Source organism: Rhynchophorus ferrugineus, unplaced genomic scaffold (genome assembly GCF_030347505.1).
Source record: "Rhynchophorus ferrugineus isolate W39M unplaced genomic scaffold, kcgeb_rfMv2 rfM6, whole genome shotgun sequence".
Classification (NCBI taxonomy): Eukaryota; Metazoa; Arthropoda; class Insecta; order Coleoptera; family Curculionidae; genus Rhynchophorus; species Rhynchophorus ferrugineus.
Window position 1 is genome coordinate 8,775,759 of NW_027472585.1, and position 18,213 is coordinate 8,793,971.

The 18,213-nt window shown below is 32.8% G+C and overlaps 1 protein-coding gene across 3 annotated transcripts in view; it reads left to right on the forward strand.

Moving 5' to 3' along the window:
• trc (Serine/threonine-protein kinase tricornered) overlaps positions 1–18,213 on the forward strand; it is a 253,736-nt gene that overhangs the window by 64,157 nt on the left and 171,366 nt on the right. The gene's annotated exons all lie outside the window — the stretch shown is intronic.

Genomic DNA, 18,213 nt, shown 5'->3' on the forward strand with positions numbered 1-18,213 from the left:
GAGGTGTTTCAATTTAAGATTTTGGTAATTATTGTTTAGTTAGTGCATTGTTATGTCATCTACGTCTATTCTTATTTCATAAAATTGAAATATTAAATATAGTAACGTACATTATTAAAAATAGACACATAATGAACGGTTTTGTTGTTTGTATAGTTGTATCTGTTTTATTATATTTTATATATTATATTGGAAAAATTAAGATAAGAGCAGTATATGATCTTAGCAGTACTGTTTATAAGAATACAACTAAGTAGTACGCCTAAATTCTTCTGAAAACTGCTAAGAATATCTATAAATCTATATAATACTTGTCCATGAAAATTATATGATTTGATACTACTGGGGTTATATGAAAATTAAATTAATTATTTTTTTATGTTATGTTTAATGCATCTTACATTTAACAATAATTCTAAAACTAATGAGAATATTGTTAAAATAGGTATACCGACTAGTGTTAAGAAATTTATTGATATCTATACTTTATTTAGTAAATCTGTTTTGTAAAATTGACATTTTGTAGAATAAATATTTGGTAAAAGTGTATTGTCATGTCCGCAGTGACAGTTTGGTATTTTAAATGTTGAAAACACGAAAGAAGTTGTTGTACCAATAAATTTCCATCAACAAGGAGCAGTGCATTTTAAAATAGACTGTATATCACACGGCTTTCGATCAATTTCGAAGCACCACTTTCGAGGACATTGATTGAATTTGAGCTTTTTCTGTTTTTTTTTTTCTTCATTTAGTTCAGAATATATTATGTAACGTGGAAATCAAGTTGACTTTTGCTCAGTCGCAGATGGCTATATCTAGAGGATATGCTGGATATGATAGCAGTTCGTAGCTCAATTTATTGATTCTTGCAATTTATGGATTATATACATCTGCATCAGTGCATTGCCTTGATGGAACACTTTTTTATCCATTGTACATGTTGTTGCAGAGTCTCCGCAGTATTGATAAGGATTATTCCTTCAAAATTTGTTAGTGCTGTTAAAATTCGAGAGGTTGTTTGCTGTCAATGGCTGTCAAATACAAACTAAATGATGCAGCTTACCCAATACCTTACAGTAATCCTGTTACTGTAAGTTACTGCGCCGGAAATTTAAAGTCTCTAACTTATCAAACTGCATGTGATATTATGGTTTGTAACTTTCTAGGTACTAGTGATAATTGAGAACAAATAAATAAAATATTATGTCACGTTTTGATATATTTTATATTCCTTTCAAATATTTCATCATCTAACTGTTTCACGACTTAAAGAAGTAACAATTTTTTTTTGCTTGATGGTGAGTAGACATTTTTTTTGTGGTCGCGACTAGACAAACTTTAATCGATAAAATCGACGTTGTATAATATAATTTGCAAGTGTATTTATGTTTTTTTATTTCCTTCTCATTCGTTCAACTGACCGGAGCCATTGGTGAAACATAGGAAGTGATCGAACACTGTATCGAAGGACGTATACTCATTGTCTTTTTTTTTCAAATTCGGTCTTTCTTTCATTGCGGTTTTGATTACTTGCAAGGTCCGTTTAGGAAAGTTGATTGACGAAAATAACGAAAATCGCCATGGTGGTGAGTTGATTTCGTTCGGGACTTTTACACGCGAAGGTCTTTTAGATTTTGTCGCGTTTCGACAGGTTATTGTGTATTGTTATGTTCAAATTACGTTTATTTTTTAAATAGGCTATTGTTGTACTCCAGATCTCACCGATCAATCGAATTTGGATCTCTTTTTCCGTTACCGTTTCATTGTTTTGTTGTTTAGCGGTTGTTTTATGCTTTGGATGATATGTGATTAGTTTTCTATGTTCTCTTTAGTGATAATTGAAGTGTTTATGATACATAACATAACTCATATTAATTTTTACAATATTACCTGCATCATTATTTAATCATAGATATAATGTATAATATCCATAGTTATCCTTAGATATTATTTTGATATAAGTTTTGATTGAAAAGCATTTTAAAAAATAAAATAGAGCTCGTATTATCTGCGAATATTTTTTGAGGAGTATAGTAGCAGCTTTCTTGATTGTGTCATATATTTTGTATGAACTTTTTAGTCCGTGAACTATATTTTTCTTAGTTATTCGTTTAATTTAATATTTTTTTATTTTACATTTTTTATTGAAAAATATTCATAATTCAGCCAAATGACAAATAAACTTCGAAATAATGTGTTGTTATGTTACATTTCACAGCATAATGATGGATTGGATTGATAAAAATCATTGATGGAATACTATATATTGTAATATATCGTTTGTTTTGTAACAAAGTAAAAAGAAAAATCTTTATTTTTAAACTATGACAGTTTGGTGGTTAGTTTGTTAAAATATGGAAATTTATTAGTTTGTTATAATAATTTAAATTTGTCATCGAATTGAAGTAATTAGACGAGGAAGCTTGTTTTATTTAACTTCATAATTATTTGTTTTTCTCTCATCTGCTAGTTCACTTTCTTATTTTTGATAATTATCCTTTTTGTTGATTATTTCTTATGCTTTATGCTTTTCATCTTGTAAAATATGAATAATATTCTAGAGGTCTATATGTCAAGCAGTGTTTTGATGAGGCCCAAATTTAATTACTTTAAATCAGACACATAAAATCGATCCATATTTATCTTAAAATATACTTTTTATTTCATTAACAGATTGAAACCGCACTCTAAATTAGCAACGCTGTTGTGCTTTGATAACTCTAAAGTGTCAGTTCGCTCATTTAAATTTATTTTACAGTTTTCGGCAGTTCTATTTTAGTAACTATTTTTTGGAATGTTGTAATCCGAACTGCCTATTTTGGATAACCAAAGGTTGCACTATCACGAAAGATGGATACATTAGATTTGCTTGAAGTTCATAAATGAATTTCATACGATTGATGAATTTCTACAGCAATCTTCAAAGCAGCAAAGAAATATATAAGTTTAGGATGTTGCTGGGGTTGAGAAGTTCCAAGATATTTAATATTCTCCGCCTGCGGGCATTGCCAATTATCAATATTCACTGGTTGGTATGTTCATCGCCAAAAAAATTGAAAATTAGTACTATCTAGTTCGTCACTAGTGGCACCATTTATGGACCAGAAGTAAAACTTATTGAGTGATATCTTAACATATTCTCCAAACACAATTGCCAATTATCGCAATTCAAAAGAATAAATGATAATATTCTATAATTCAATTTAAATTCGAATTCATTCAATTCAGATATATCGTTATAATATATGTTCGATATATTGATGTTTTTGGCCTTTTAACTTGGTACTTAGTTTATAGAAAACGATATATCGATATTTATCTCGATGGTCGATACTCTTAATTCGCAGAATTTCGATAATCTGCTCTTGTTACTGTAAGAAACGCAATTAATGTAATGCATGAATAATGGGATTGAAATGTCTGTTCGGAACAGTCATTTTTATTCAAATTCTATAAGATGACAAATGAAACACAGCCGTCGAGGTGCATTTTCTATTGTTACCAATAATTTCAACATTGCGAATATAAAACTGCGTGATTCCTTTTCGATGCATCAGCGGGAAACTGCATAAACAAAAGGTAATTTGTTGCTGCATCGACCGTTAGGAAAACGCAACATAGCGGCCGCCAATTGACGTACGTAATAACGAGTCGTTTCATTTATAAAGCAGATGATTTCATCGGCTATTAAATATGACCGTTTACGGTTTTTATAAAGACCCCGTCGCTTCGGCAAATTGCCTGCACAGAACGCACTTAAAACGTGTCTAAGTTTAGGTCAGTCGTCGGCCAGCGTAACAGCCCCGTTCGATTGGCGCCGTATGCATTTATAGCATAAATATATAAATAAATATAATTCGAAAAGCGATAACCGACCGCATCATTCTTGGCGAAGACTTCTCTCGATGGAACACGTTTATTTGTAAATCAATTTCTGGTTTATACATAACTTCTTCGTGGCTAATAACGTAAACAGGCTGAGGCTTCGCAAAGATGGAGTTGCCTATATTTCTGACAGTTATGGATTTTATTGCATTTGTATTTTGGTATAGTCGATGATGGTTGTTTTAAACATAAATAATCAACCACGTAATGGTATTGAAATAATGTTTCGAAACGTATATTTATAACATGCATAAACTAATACGTACCTGCATGTATTCTGATCATTTTCTTGATCTTCTTCAAAAAGGTTTTCATCAAGAAAAACTAGCAAAATATATATTAATCGATATCCATCGTTTTTCACAACTTTCTACTACATTAAATTAAGTCTTGGTGATCATATGCGCAGCAAAACTTTTTGGCCAAGAATATTTCGCCCCGATGTTGGCGTGGATGACTCTGCTGGACAAATCCATATTTCTTGGTGCTTGGCTTTTTCCTAGTAGATATTCCTAGCACTTGGCAAGCAATGAAACCAATACGTTGATTGGCATTTTCATTCCATTCTAGTCACAGCTATTCTTCTTGGATCTTTCCTATCACGTGTAAATGTGTGGAAACAGTTTATTCATCAACTGCTAAGCTGTTTGAAAGCTCTTTGATAGTTTGGGCTAGGTTTCTATCCAATAAGTCTTTAAATTTATCGTATTCTAACTGTTTTGGTATTCTAGATCATTTATCATTATTGACATCGTCACCACCACTTCAAAAATTGGAGTTTCTAAAAGTGTTTGATTAGCTTCAGCAGCAGCTTTCTTCAAATCATACAATCCTTATAATTTCTTCAATAGGTTAGATTCTTTAATAGTTGTTTACATTAATACTTTTTCACTTTTTTCGCTTTTTCGCCAATAGATATCGCTTATCAAAATTAATTGTAAAGCCAACAAGTTAGTTATTCAATAGTGAAATATTTCTTCAGCAATTTTTATGCTTTATGAATATTTTGGTAACAAAAACAGTAACTTTGGTAGAGCTACAAGTTAATCGCAATTTAATATTTCGTTTGTCATAAGAAAATAATCAAAACTTTATTATTTATTTACAAGCCAATAAAATTATTTCAAGTTGACAGGAATGTATATAAATCGGGTTGTTATTTCTTCGTAAAAAAGGAGTAAAGGCTATAGAATTTCTGAAAGATTCTCTTCCTTGCAAAACAGTGGATTTCAAGTGGTCTTGTGCGTTTTAAGGTGGTCCTATAAGCCTTAAAGATGATCTCTATGAAGTATCTTCGGATGATACTTGGACTTACCACTATGTTGAATATTGTCCAATATGATTTTTATGATTTAAAATTGTTATACAATAGTTGTGCCCACTCGTAATCTGTCGAATAACTTTACATGCGGAAAAATAACTGATTCGTCCTGTGTTGGGAAGTAAACTAAGAATTGACACCTGACCTTACTTATAACCACACGATAGAATATTTCTTTGTGAATCAATTTTTTTACTGTTATTTTTCACATATATCTATACTTTTTATAGTGATTCTCCGTTTGAAATTTAATGAGTTTCGGCAAACATATGTAAGTCGAAAATAATCATAAAAACTGAATGTACATGTAAACTGTAACCACTGAATATATCAATTTGATGGTATTTTATTTAAGGTGATTAACTATTTAAGATATTTTATAAAAAATCCAAGTTTTAAGCGCTAAGTTAATTAAGCCATTCTAAAACATTGACTTAATCGCTTTTAACTAGGATCCCATTGTTTTTTGTAATAATTGGCACGATATAATTTCATATTATTTTTATTTCTTTTACTAAAATGTACGTAGTGATAATAAATATGTACTTTGGTAATAAATCAATACTCTTTAGTTCCTATTAACATTTGATTTCAACAATTTATTTGAGGTGAATAACCTTGTGCTCATATGTATAAATATAAGTTGGAAAACCATTTTATTTTTGTTCATCTATCAACTGTATTAGTTGTGTTTCAGTATACATTATTTGTTAGTATTATCAGTATGCTTTAGTAAATGAGATTCTCATCTCTCTTTCTATTTTCAGTTGTTTTATAATTGTGAATACTGAGATCTTTATTAAGTTGTCCCTATTTTTCAATAATTGTTGTCATCACCGGAAAACTTATATAAGAAATTGAAAAATGAAGAAGTTCAATGTTTATCACTTTCCCAAAAGGCAAACTTTCTTTTTTTGCTTTATATATATACTTTTAATTAAATATGTCAAATTTTTCTATGCTACTTTTTTTGCTATATTTCAAAGTCGCCTTTTTACCATCGAGGGTTTATCTGGACTGGACCTACTCTTTAACGTGGGCTTTGAACCACGGTCCTCGGCATTAAGCCTACTGACTTGGAGATCATCTCAGAAGACATCCGGTCTTACCCAGCCTGGTTACTGGCGTGACTGGGATTATTTTCCTTGTCGGATTTTGCAATCATGCCAAATCATGCCAAGGACAATTACAAATATTAAACAGTCACAAACATAAATTTACGACTATACCCCAGCAGGATTCGAACTCGCGACAACAGCGATAGGATTCTGTTGCAGAAGGTGGACCGTCCTGTCGCCTTTACCACTGCGCCAACCAAGCCGGGCTAACATTAGTTTTATTTGCACGCTCTTGTATATTTATTTATATAGGTATATTATGGAGTAATAAAATTAAACTAATGTGGTATTCAAATGAAATCTTTTTTTAGAGGTATTCAAAAAAAAATTAAATGATAATATATAGAATACTCTAATATGTATTTTTGTCTTTCTATGTTTTTTGTGATCTGTTTTGATTGGTTTCAGAACTTTTAGTTCAAATGCTGATAATTATTAACTATATCTTAATTCAAGATACATTTTTTTATTAAAGTTTTAGTACTGCACATTATTATTTCTGCTTATTATCATTTTTTTTTAAATTTATACATAATAATTTAGTTTTTATAATATTTCATACAGGCAGTTTAGTTTTTTATCATTAAATAACAGTTTTGATTGCTTTTGTAACCATTTTATTAGATGGAGAGTTATCTTGTAAAAATATTTAGCACTTAATAAGTTTTTTACTCGTGTTATAACTGTTTTAAATGTTCTTTTCAATACCTCAATAATAATTGGTAGCATAAAAGCGTAACCATTTATTGTGTTGTATATTGTATTATGCCTTCATATACATATATTGCCAATATGTTTTTTATCGATATCTTTTGTATATTATATATTGATAATTTTGTATATATAACAAGTTCATTGTGATTTTTTACGAATAACTTATGACAATACAACGAATGATACGATCGAATCTTGTATGAATCACTTTAGTTTTATCAAATCCATTAAAGTTTCGACGCGGATTTTATCAGAACGTTTGAAAGCGAGCCGTATCGGAAGCGCTTCCGGCGGCAACAAAATCCGAAAAAAAAAGAGCGATAAAAAGTCCATAGTCAACCCGTACCGTCATAATTTCGCCATCGAGCTACGGTGCCGGATACGAACTCTTTGTCTCTTTCTCTATTACACCCCCGTTAAAAGAAAAACCCTGACCTATCGATATTGCTAAAACAATGGCTCCGAACGGTGGCGCGGTTTAACCGGAAAGCGGCAGGTCCGTAATGGAATTTTTTAACTGAAGGTTTGTTTAATCCTAATGGATTGTTCAATACATTTTATCGTTCGATACGAGATGGCGCGAGGTTCGTTGTTTTCCATTTCTAGCAATGGTATTAATTTGTTATATGTACATGTTTACCAAACTACCGAACGAACTGATTAATAGACACATAGAGTGAGATTTAATAATTTCTAAAATAAGTTAGAATAGTCTTTAGAACAAATTAGAATAGGCACTAAAATAAGTTAGAATAGTATCTAGAATAAGATTTAGATTACAAGTTGTACAGCATATCACTTACTGAATGAATCTTCTACATGTTAGGATAGTTATATTATATAATGGAAATCATATAATAATACTTATTGTCCACGGGCAGATTGTTAAAGTTCTAAGAGATTAATAAAAAAAATATTTATTTGTTTTGACAACCCTATGAAATAACGAATAGGAAAAATGGAGTTAAATAAAACTGTAAGATTGGCGGCTACAATGTGCAAATTACTGATGATATAGAGCCATAGTATTAATTTAATCTTGTCATCTGTGAAGTGAGTAATTGAAATTGAATGTTTGGACTGTGTAAATTAGGAATGCTAATGTTACTCTATATATTCACTAATGATACATGTGTCTTGTTCATATTTTAGTTTTTTTTTACTCATTTATTATAAAACTAATGGTATTGTGAAAAACCATCAACACCAACCAGCAAAGTTGAAAGTGTCCTGCTTTTATATTTACTTTGGTGACTGGCCTGAAATAACATCAACTTGAAAATCGAATATTCATTTTGATATTGTCTAATTTCATTTAATAAATTTAATAATGTAAATTATTTGTTTTAACATTTTCTAATAGATCCAATCACTCTCTTGAGATATCTAAAAATATCTGATTTTTATCTGTTTTTACCCTCAGTGTTGCTTTATATTGCCCTTCAACCAGTCGCCTCTTCTTTCTGTTAAATAAATTAGTTTTTTGTTTTCTAAATCCTTTCACATGTTATTACTTAGATACTTTGGTTACTGACTTGAAAGAAGATAATTTGAAAATGGAATCTTCATATTGGTAAAAAATATTTTTATCAAAAATTCCTTTCAAAAATTTCATTTTCATGAATGTGATATTCAAATAAATCAGATAACCCATAAATGTCAGGTACGTTTACAAAATATAAAGAGAAATGTTCGAATTTCAGAACAATGGAAATAGAACATCGCTTATCGTGCCTACGCCCTGAACTTGAAATAGGAAATGTTTAATGGTTTAATACGATTATAAGGGTGGTATTTTTTTATATTTCGGCTCTAGGTCGGATCGAATGCAAACAATCGTCGGATACAACTGGCACTCGTCCAAAACGATCCCTGGCCGGTGCTGCGGGCTTTTACTGCCGCAGCAGGACGACGCGACCGAGCCGCAGCACCAGCAGATTTGGCCCTTTGACCTACTAGGCCACGTTTTCCAACTGGATTTCGAATGAAATTGCGGTCTCGGCGGCTAGCATAATACTTTCGCGGTTTCTAGTCGGACGCGCGGGCCGGTAAACCTCGCGGAAACAATTGCACGTCGGATTCGAGCGCGATTCGCTTTGAAATAGGTTCGTAATTATCTGTTATCCAATAAATATTTGATTGAAGTCGCGTGATACATTTCAGGAAGTCAGCAGATGTAATTGGGATTGTTGAAATTATATTGGTTATTTTTATGTTATTATCCTCCCGTTATTATCATTATTTTATTATTATTATGCAAGTCTGGACCCTACTAGACCACAACAGAGGGACATTTTCATATATTGCTTTCATTCTCTCTAAATAGGCTCTTTTTCGTTCATCTGACCACTTGGTTCCAGGTTTCCTGGGTCTCTCTAACTGATCCACCTCTTAGTCGCAAAGTTTCCGTCCTTTCTATCTTATAATTCTTCTTGTGTTATTTTGGTTTCTTTGGTCAACCTACTTGGTTCCATTTTTTTCATATGCTCATAAAACTTTAGCCTGTGTCTTTTTTAACTCCGAATATATATTGCCAAACTTGTCCACTTCCTTATTTACCTTTAGTTTGTATGTTGTTTTTTTTGGCCTGGAACCGGGTAGGGGAATCCTGTTACGGATACCTGGTCGGGAAGACCCGCAGGAATAAGCGAGTTGGACTGGTTATGTGGAGACTGCCTCTGGGCTACCCACTAAACCCCACCCTATCAGCTGATCCAATGACCCTAACTGATACTTCTTACTGTTAGTAAGGAGGGTGCCCGTAATCGGTAACACCAGGTAACACCATTAAGAGTCACAAGGGCCAGGCAAGGACGTGACGTCGTTATCACACCACGCAGCTTGCGGTACATGAGTTAATCGCTCGCCGGAGAAGGTCGAGACAATTGGAGTTAGTTTGTATGTTCCTTCTATTGTGTAAGCCTCAGCCTCCGTAAACAGTGTTAATGTTGTTAAAGTTGTTAATGTATCAGTTTTGTATATTTAGAGATATATTTTTGTTGTATATGTTTTTCGTAATTCTAAAAGATATATCCATTTTTTGACAGCGAGCCTTTGTAGTCATATTCTTTGGATCTTGCCGTATTTGGTTTCTGAAAATATTTGTGCTAATTTGTTACCAGTCATAAACACTGTTTTCTCAAATAAAATTTGAAGACCTACTTTTTTGCTGTTTCTTTTAGAATCTCGACTTGTTCTTTGTTTGTTTTGAGCTGTTTCGAATTCCCCGAGTTAGAATCGCCAAGTTATCTGCAAAAGCCAAACAGTCTATCGTAATTTTGGTTCTTCTTAATTTGATTGCTTGGTCAATTTTAAGTTCCGATTTTATTTTGTGTTGCTTTTGTATTCATTTATCTAATTGAATGATCAATTGAAAAGTAATGTTAAGAGTCCATCACCTGGCATTGCAATGTTTTGCGCTATGAAATTTGTTGAAATGTTCTTTAACAATTTTAGAAATGGTGATATCACTCTTAGAGTGAAACCTCGAAAGTTACGAACATGCGGAGCAATTGCTAAAATTTGGAAAATGGATCTATATGCAGGATAACTGAACCCAACTTAGGTCACTCATAAATAATCAATCACAGATTATCCAACAATTAGAAAGTTACTTTTTATGAAAAACGAATATTAATATTTATTAATAACTTTACTACTGCAGTAATATTTTGTAACGACAAACAATCCAAATAATTTTTTTTATTTTTTTTATTACTCTTCGTGAGTCCACAATCTGCCCTATTGGCAATAAGTATTTCTTCTGTTTATATTATATATACATGACATGTAGAAAATCACTTCATTAAGCAATCTTCTGTATAAAATATTATCTTAATTAATTAGTCTTATTCTAATGCTTATTCTAAACTCTACATATGTCCAGTAATCAGATCAGGTGGTGTTAAACGTTTTAGTCTACGCACTTCACTATCACGTCGCATATTTAGCTGATTAGCGAGTACATTGGGATGCACTGACACTCTTTCGAAGTACTTCACACAAACACGTTGGATTACACTCGTTATAGGTTCTAGAGGAATATCGCGTTGTATCACTTTATTTGAAATATAGTACGGAGCATCAACAATGGCACGCAACACCTTATTTTGGAACCGTTGAATGATGGATATATTAGATTTGCTAGCGGTACCCCATAGTTGAATTCCATATGTCCAAATGGGCTTGAGTATAGACTTATACAGCAATACCTTGTTATCTAATGATAACTTGGATTTGCGCCCAATGAGCCAATACATTTGATATAATTTTAGTCCCAGTTGTTTCCGTTTAGAGAGTATGTGCTTCTTCCAGGTTAGGCGTCGATCTAAATGCATACCAAGATATTTAACATGCTCTGCTTGGGGGAGTTGACGATGATTGATATGCACTGGTGGACATGTTCTTCTACGCAGGGTAAACGTTATATGCGTGGATTTTGATTCATTGGCTTTAATGCGCCATGTCTTCAACCATAATTGTATTTGCTCCAGGTGGGTTTGTAGGTTTATTGATGCTGTGACTGGATCTTCATGGGATGCTAAGATTGCTGTATCGTCTGCATATGTTGCCACAGTAGTTATTTTTGTGATGGGCAGATCAGCCGTATACAGAAGATACAGTACTGGACCCAGTACACTACCTTGCGGAACTCCTGAATATATGGGATTTAATTCGGTATGTTCATCGCCTTGATTTACTATAAAATGTCTGTCAGTGAGATACGATTTTAGTAGCTGATAGTCCGGATGAGGGAGAAGTTTCTTTAGTTTAACCTGCAAGCCCGTATGCCATACTTTGTCAAAAGCCTGAGATATGTCTAGGAAAGCAGCCGAACAATATCTTTTGGCATTTAGGTCAGCGTTTATTTGGTTTACAAGTCTATGCACTTGTTCTATAGTCCCATGCTTATTGCGAAAGCCAAACTGATGTTCTGGAATAATTTTTCTTTTTTCTATTATATAGTTTAGTTTTTTTATGTATAATTTCTCGAAAACTTTCGATATTATTGGTAATAAACTTATAGGTCGGTAGGAGGTCACATCTTCTGGTATTTTTCCTGGTTTAAGTATCATTAATATTTTAGCTACTTTCCAGATACTAGGGAAGTAATTAATTGAACAATCCAATTTATTGAATAGATTTCAATTGAGAATTTAGCAAATTAAAGCTTTTTTAGTTTAGGCGTTTGAATTTTTTGTATTGTCCGATAGTAGGTGGTTTAGTTTTCGTATAAAATTAATTTCTTGTTATTCTCGTTAGAACGTTAAAGCCAAGAACCAGACGGTTGAATATTATAATTGCTCTAACAGGACGGGATAACTCCGGGATATCAACAGCAATTAATTTTCATGCTGATTTTTGTCTTGTGTAAATAGGAATGTTGATGATGTTTATTGTTCTATGCGTTTAATTGACGTAGTTTTTCTAGATTACATTCAGATTTCATTCTAGCGCTAGAAACGTACTGCGTGGAATGTTAATGGAAGACGTTTATCAATTTCCATGTGCGTTTTGTATTTTCCAGCTGTAGAATAAATATAATTCCAAATCTTGTTTAAAGTAGTGTTGGTAGATTTAGACTACCAAGTAAACTGCTTTAGAGCTTGTTATACCTAATTAATGTTAAGTAATAATTAATAAAGATAAGATTGATGCTGTGTATTGTATGTTGCATAGTCTTTATAATCGAATGGCAATTTACGAGAATTATCAATTATGACCGGCACTCGATTAAGCTTTTTCGTTCTAACGCTCAGTTTAAAAATGATCTCGTCATATTTTTAGTACCAACCGTGTTCTTTCATGTTTGTTCATTAGGAGTTTCGAATCGTTTTTCAGCCAACCGGGTAGAAAGCTTCGAGAACGAAAAAACGCGTTAGTTTGAAAGCGACTTCTGTTGTTGACATTATTAAGTGCTCCGGCCATTTGCCGTGCGCGTAGCGAATGAGAATAATCGTCGTTTGGTTCGTCGCCAGTTTTCTCGGTTCGCTTCCTGTTTTTGTCGTCATCGCGTTCGCCCAACCGTTTTTCCTGCGAGAGATTCTGCGTTTTTGTTTTCCGACGTCGACGCGAAAACGGAACCGAGCGATCCGGTGACGATGGAAGGCGCAAATAAACTCACCGGGTCGTACTCAATCAACGAAACGTTTACGTAACCGTCCTGACGCAGTACCAGAGTTGTAAATTTAGTCTGCCTTACACAAAAAGCTTATTTAGGATTGTATTATACGGCGCGGTGAATGGAGGTAAAGCGACATAAAACAATTATGCTTACAATTGTGACCGTTATTTATTGGTAAATAAAAAATATCGAAAATAGAGTATATAATAAGGGAACAGAGCTGGGTTTATTTGTAGACGAGGCTTGAACAGTCGATGATGGCACGTCTGAATTGAAGTGTGTCAGTGACTGAATAATCGAAAGTACCCTTCAATAATATTCCAAATAAACGTCTGGGGCTTGCCAAATATTCCTTATCGTCTACTGGTCGGCGCTGCTCGCACCCCGCCCGTGTTCAAAATCTGGAATAATATTTTCTGAGTATTTTGTTGGCTGCTATTCTAAAATGTAAAACTCGATATTCAACGAAAGGGTTTGGAAAGCGAAGATCGTTAATTTGTTTCAAACAAATTATTCTATTTAACGAAAAGAACCTCTTCTTTTCGTTAGTGGTTGAACGGCTAGATACAAAATGACACTGAAGATAAAAACAGGTAAAAATCATTCTGACGTCTATTTTTACCTATTTCACTAGTAACACCATTCAATACAAATTCACTGGTCCAACAATGCCTTCAAATAAATTTCCTCCTTAAACAATATTGAACATTTTCCAAGAAGTTCTCCAGAACACCAATAAAATAATTTATGAGTTACCCTCAACACACAATCATTTACATAGATGGTTCAAGAAGGGGAACCAATAACGTACTTCTTCGTCACTGACATGACTCTTAATGTTGTTGACTCTTATTGCTGCGTTTGCAAGAGACTCAATGGCATCATTACAAATTGTTGAATCCTTATTATCAGTCACATTATACACATGTAGAATTCATACATCCTAGAAAAATGAAAGATAAAAGCAAATCGGGTAAATTGACCTCCTTCCTGTATGTTTCCTTCCTACACAGAAATTCTTGAAAATCTACGGATGGAATTTCTTACAACGGATTGACTTCAACAAGAACTTCCTCTCCATGTGAACTTAAATACCTCATATCCTCAGTTAATTGATATCTATAGAATGGCAATTTCCCCGAATTTGGCAGAATAAGCATCAAGACTGTCTATCATATAGAATGCAACATCTACAGTCAACTAAGAAGCCAACAAAGTCTTATAGGTAAATGCCTATTACCATACAGCATCGGTATTCTGTCGGCAATCCTGAAAACACTATAGCTGTAAAAGAAAAGATTCAATTTATAATAAATTATTTCAAAAAGTACTAATAAATATTTCCTGAATTATTTATAAAAAATTAAAAATACTGATCATATTTTGGATGCTCTAGACTTAAATACGCGCATATTCACGATGAAAATAGATTCGAAACTTCAGTTTCAAATCTTTGTCAGTGTTATTTGTCATTAGCACCTCACCTAACGAGGCAGAATATATAGTTATGCTAAACACATTGACCTTTGTTCCATGGAGATTATCCATCAGATACAGTGGCATTGTTTTCCATACAGTGAGAGGGTCAAATAAACCATCCATCATCAATCCATTGTCAAGCTCAACAAGCAATAAAGAACTGATTATTTATTTTCCACTTGAACTTCTACCCAAACCGTGAACAATAGATCTTATTATAGCTGCTTTAAAAATAAATTAGCATTTCATTCAGACATAGTTTGGCAACAAGCCAATTAAACAAAAAATAATAATAACGTTAAATAATCTTGGCAATAAGCTCGTAAATTACTTTCACGAGTAAGAAGTACCGTAACGTGAACATGATGAACTGAAATTTTATTTCGTTATCTTGTAAACGTGTTTACAGTTTTCTATTTTCCGGCTGTAGCGGTGATATTTTTTCTTTCTTTATGTCCTGCAATTTATCACTCAAATCAAAAAAGATAACTGGTACAATATTAGTACTAAAAACTTCATCTAAAGGGACTGCATTGTATAGATAATATGGCAGAAAGTATGGTTTTTGAATGAAGTTCATTTGGCTAGACGAATGTCATAACTTCTCTAACTCCGGAATATCAATAATAATTGGTTGATATTCTGACTTTAGTTTTGTCTAAATAAAAATATTGATGATTTTTATTATTTTAGGTGTCTATTAATGTAGTTTTCCTAGGTTATTTTCAGATTTAGTCCTATCATTAGAAACTTACCGCCCACAATCTTAAAAGAATGCATTTGTGCATTTTGTCATACTTCAATTATATCCAGATCTATCATATAATGGCAAATATTACATGTAAACAGCTTTAAAGCTTGTTTCAATCACTAATTTTAAATTAAAATAATAATAGATTAATACTGTGTATTGTATGTTGCATACTCTTTAATAATCGAGTGGTAATTTAGAACAAATATTTTGATTATATTTATTACTGAAACATATCGATTATGCCCGCTACTAATTTAGACTCAACGAATAGACGTTTTAACATCGTTATATGGAAATAGATAACAGAGAAATTAACGATTAATACATTGGAATTAAAGGACAAAAAGTTTGATAAAAAAATACTGTTTAGAATGTTATGGTATATTTTTTGCAATATTGATAAATTAATATGAGAAATCAATAGTCAGTATTACACAACACTGTTAAATCAACTAATGATTAAAATAAATTTAAAGAAAAACCAATTGCAATCGTTAGCGATTATTATTTTTTCTGAAAGATTATGATAGTGATAAACAACAAGCTTGATATTGATGTTTACGTAACTGATAAGGATCTATAAATTTACTTATAGCGATGTATTGCATCCGGAAAGAGCTCTATTCGTGAAATGGTACCATGAATATTCGATAAAATACTGTTAGATTGAACTAATGTGCCATTTCCATTTCGACAATTGGACCGAAATAAAATTGTTGTATATATTCTGTAAAGAATTCTTTTATACGACAGGCATATTCAAATCATTGTATTCTGGATCATAGAGAGAAAAAATCTAATACCAACACCCCAGTTTGGGTCTATTAACAAGCATTCAACAATTGACCAGGTTCACAGATTAACAGATGTTATTGAAAAAGCTTACGAAAGCCAAAAAGTATGCTCAGCTATATTCTTAGATGTAGCACAAGCCTTCGATAAGGTTTGGCATGAAGGTCTTGTTGAATATAGAAACTTGAACTATAGAAAATGCTACCAAAACAACACACCGAACTATTAAAATCGTACATTACAACCAGAATATTTAGAGACAAACAAGAAATCAAGAGAATTGCAAGGGGACATGAGGAAAGACTCCATTATCATGCGAATAGAAGTATTGCAGATTTTGGATACCACCAGAACAGGACACAGACTCAAAAGAATCAAATCATCTGATCTTGTGTAGTGTTGTGTAGTGATGTGCATATAATAAAAAATACGGCAGTGACATGTATAAACATTATTTCACCAGAGACTGAGATAGGGCCTATGGGTCTTCCTAGTTATATACCTAAATTTAAGTTATCATAAAGACAAATTGTAGGTTAGATGGAAACGACTAGTAACAATGTAATAATTAAATCATAAAAAATGGTATTCTGTGTCTCTAAATTAGTTTCTCAATTGTGTACTGATGACAGCATCTTAAAGGACTAGAATGATTGGAGGATTGAAAGGATTTGAAATAGTTCAAGCTGACAGATGTCAGACTGAAATAGTATCATAAAAAGGTAATCATTTAAAATATTTTCTTTCTTCCACAAATACAAATTTAAAGAATTAAAAATGTCCTGCAGTTTGACCGATTCGAATTATTTTTTCTGCATTAGATACCACTTTCGTTCGGGTCCTGTATTACTAATTCCAAGTACTTGAGCTCCTGCTTGCACTTGCTCTAACTGAATCCCGTTGAGATTTACAATAGTAGGCGATCAATCAGTTGTCAATATTTTGGTCATAATTAATTATCAGTCGTGCCAGGTAAAACCGGATGTCTTCTGGGACGATTTCTAAGTTAGTCACTTGAGAGCCTGACAGACCAACTGACTCTAAAATATATAAAAAATAGCATCGATAAATAGGCAACAGACCCTTTGTTTTTTTTTAATATTTAAATAATTGGTGCCGGCTTGGTTGGCGCAGTGGTAAAGGCGACTGGACGGTTCACCCACTGTTGCGATAGTCGCGGGTCCGAATCCTGCTGGAGCATGGTCGTAAAGTAATGTCAGTGACTGTATGTGTGACACTTGTGATTGTCCTTACGCAAGAGTGCAAAATTCGACAATTAAAATGATCCTAGTCACGCCAGTAACCAGGCAGGGTAAGACCGGAGTCATCTGGGATGATTTTTAAGTTGGTCACTTTGGCCGGTCGGTAGGCTTAATGCCGAGGACCGTGGTTCAGGGCCCACATTAAACTGTAAGTCCAGTCCAGATCAACCATCGTTGGTAAAAAGGAGACTTTAAAATATTTAAAAACATTGGTAGTTACCTAAGATATATTTCTTATAAGCTAGATGAATAGTTTTTATGTTTGGTATTTATTAGAACTATTTTTATAACATCTTTATTAGATATGCTTAGTACATTCTTAATTTACAATTAATTTATTACTACTTTTCCTATGTACTTCAATTAATTCACAAGCAGGACGAGTGCGAGAAATACATCAATATGTATTCCTCAATTATAAAATTATAACAACTTATAGCTATAGTTTACAGTAAAGGTATACACTTTATATAAGTTCGTATGGTTTTGTTCGCTTCAATCTCCTGACATCGTGCTTGCTGTCCAGCAGTTGTATTACATAGCGATAGGAATCAATCGAAGAACCTTGTTTTGACAGCGCTGTATGACTAACTGATTTGAATTTTTAGTGCAACCCCATATTTGCACCCCATAGGTCCAAATTGGCTTTATGATTGTCGTATAAATCAACCTTTTTGATTTTAGATCAAGTTGAGAGTATCTTCCGACTAACTAGTAACTAGTTGTTTTATTTTGGTTCTGTTTTGCTTTTTGTCTAACATGAT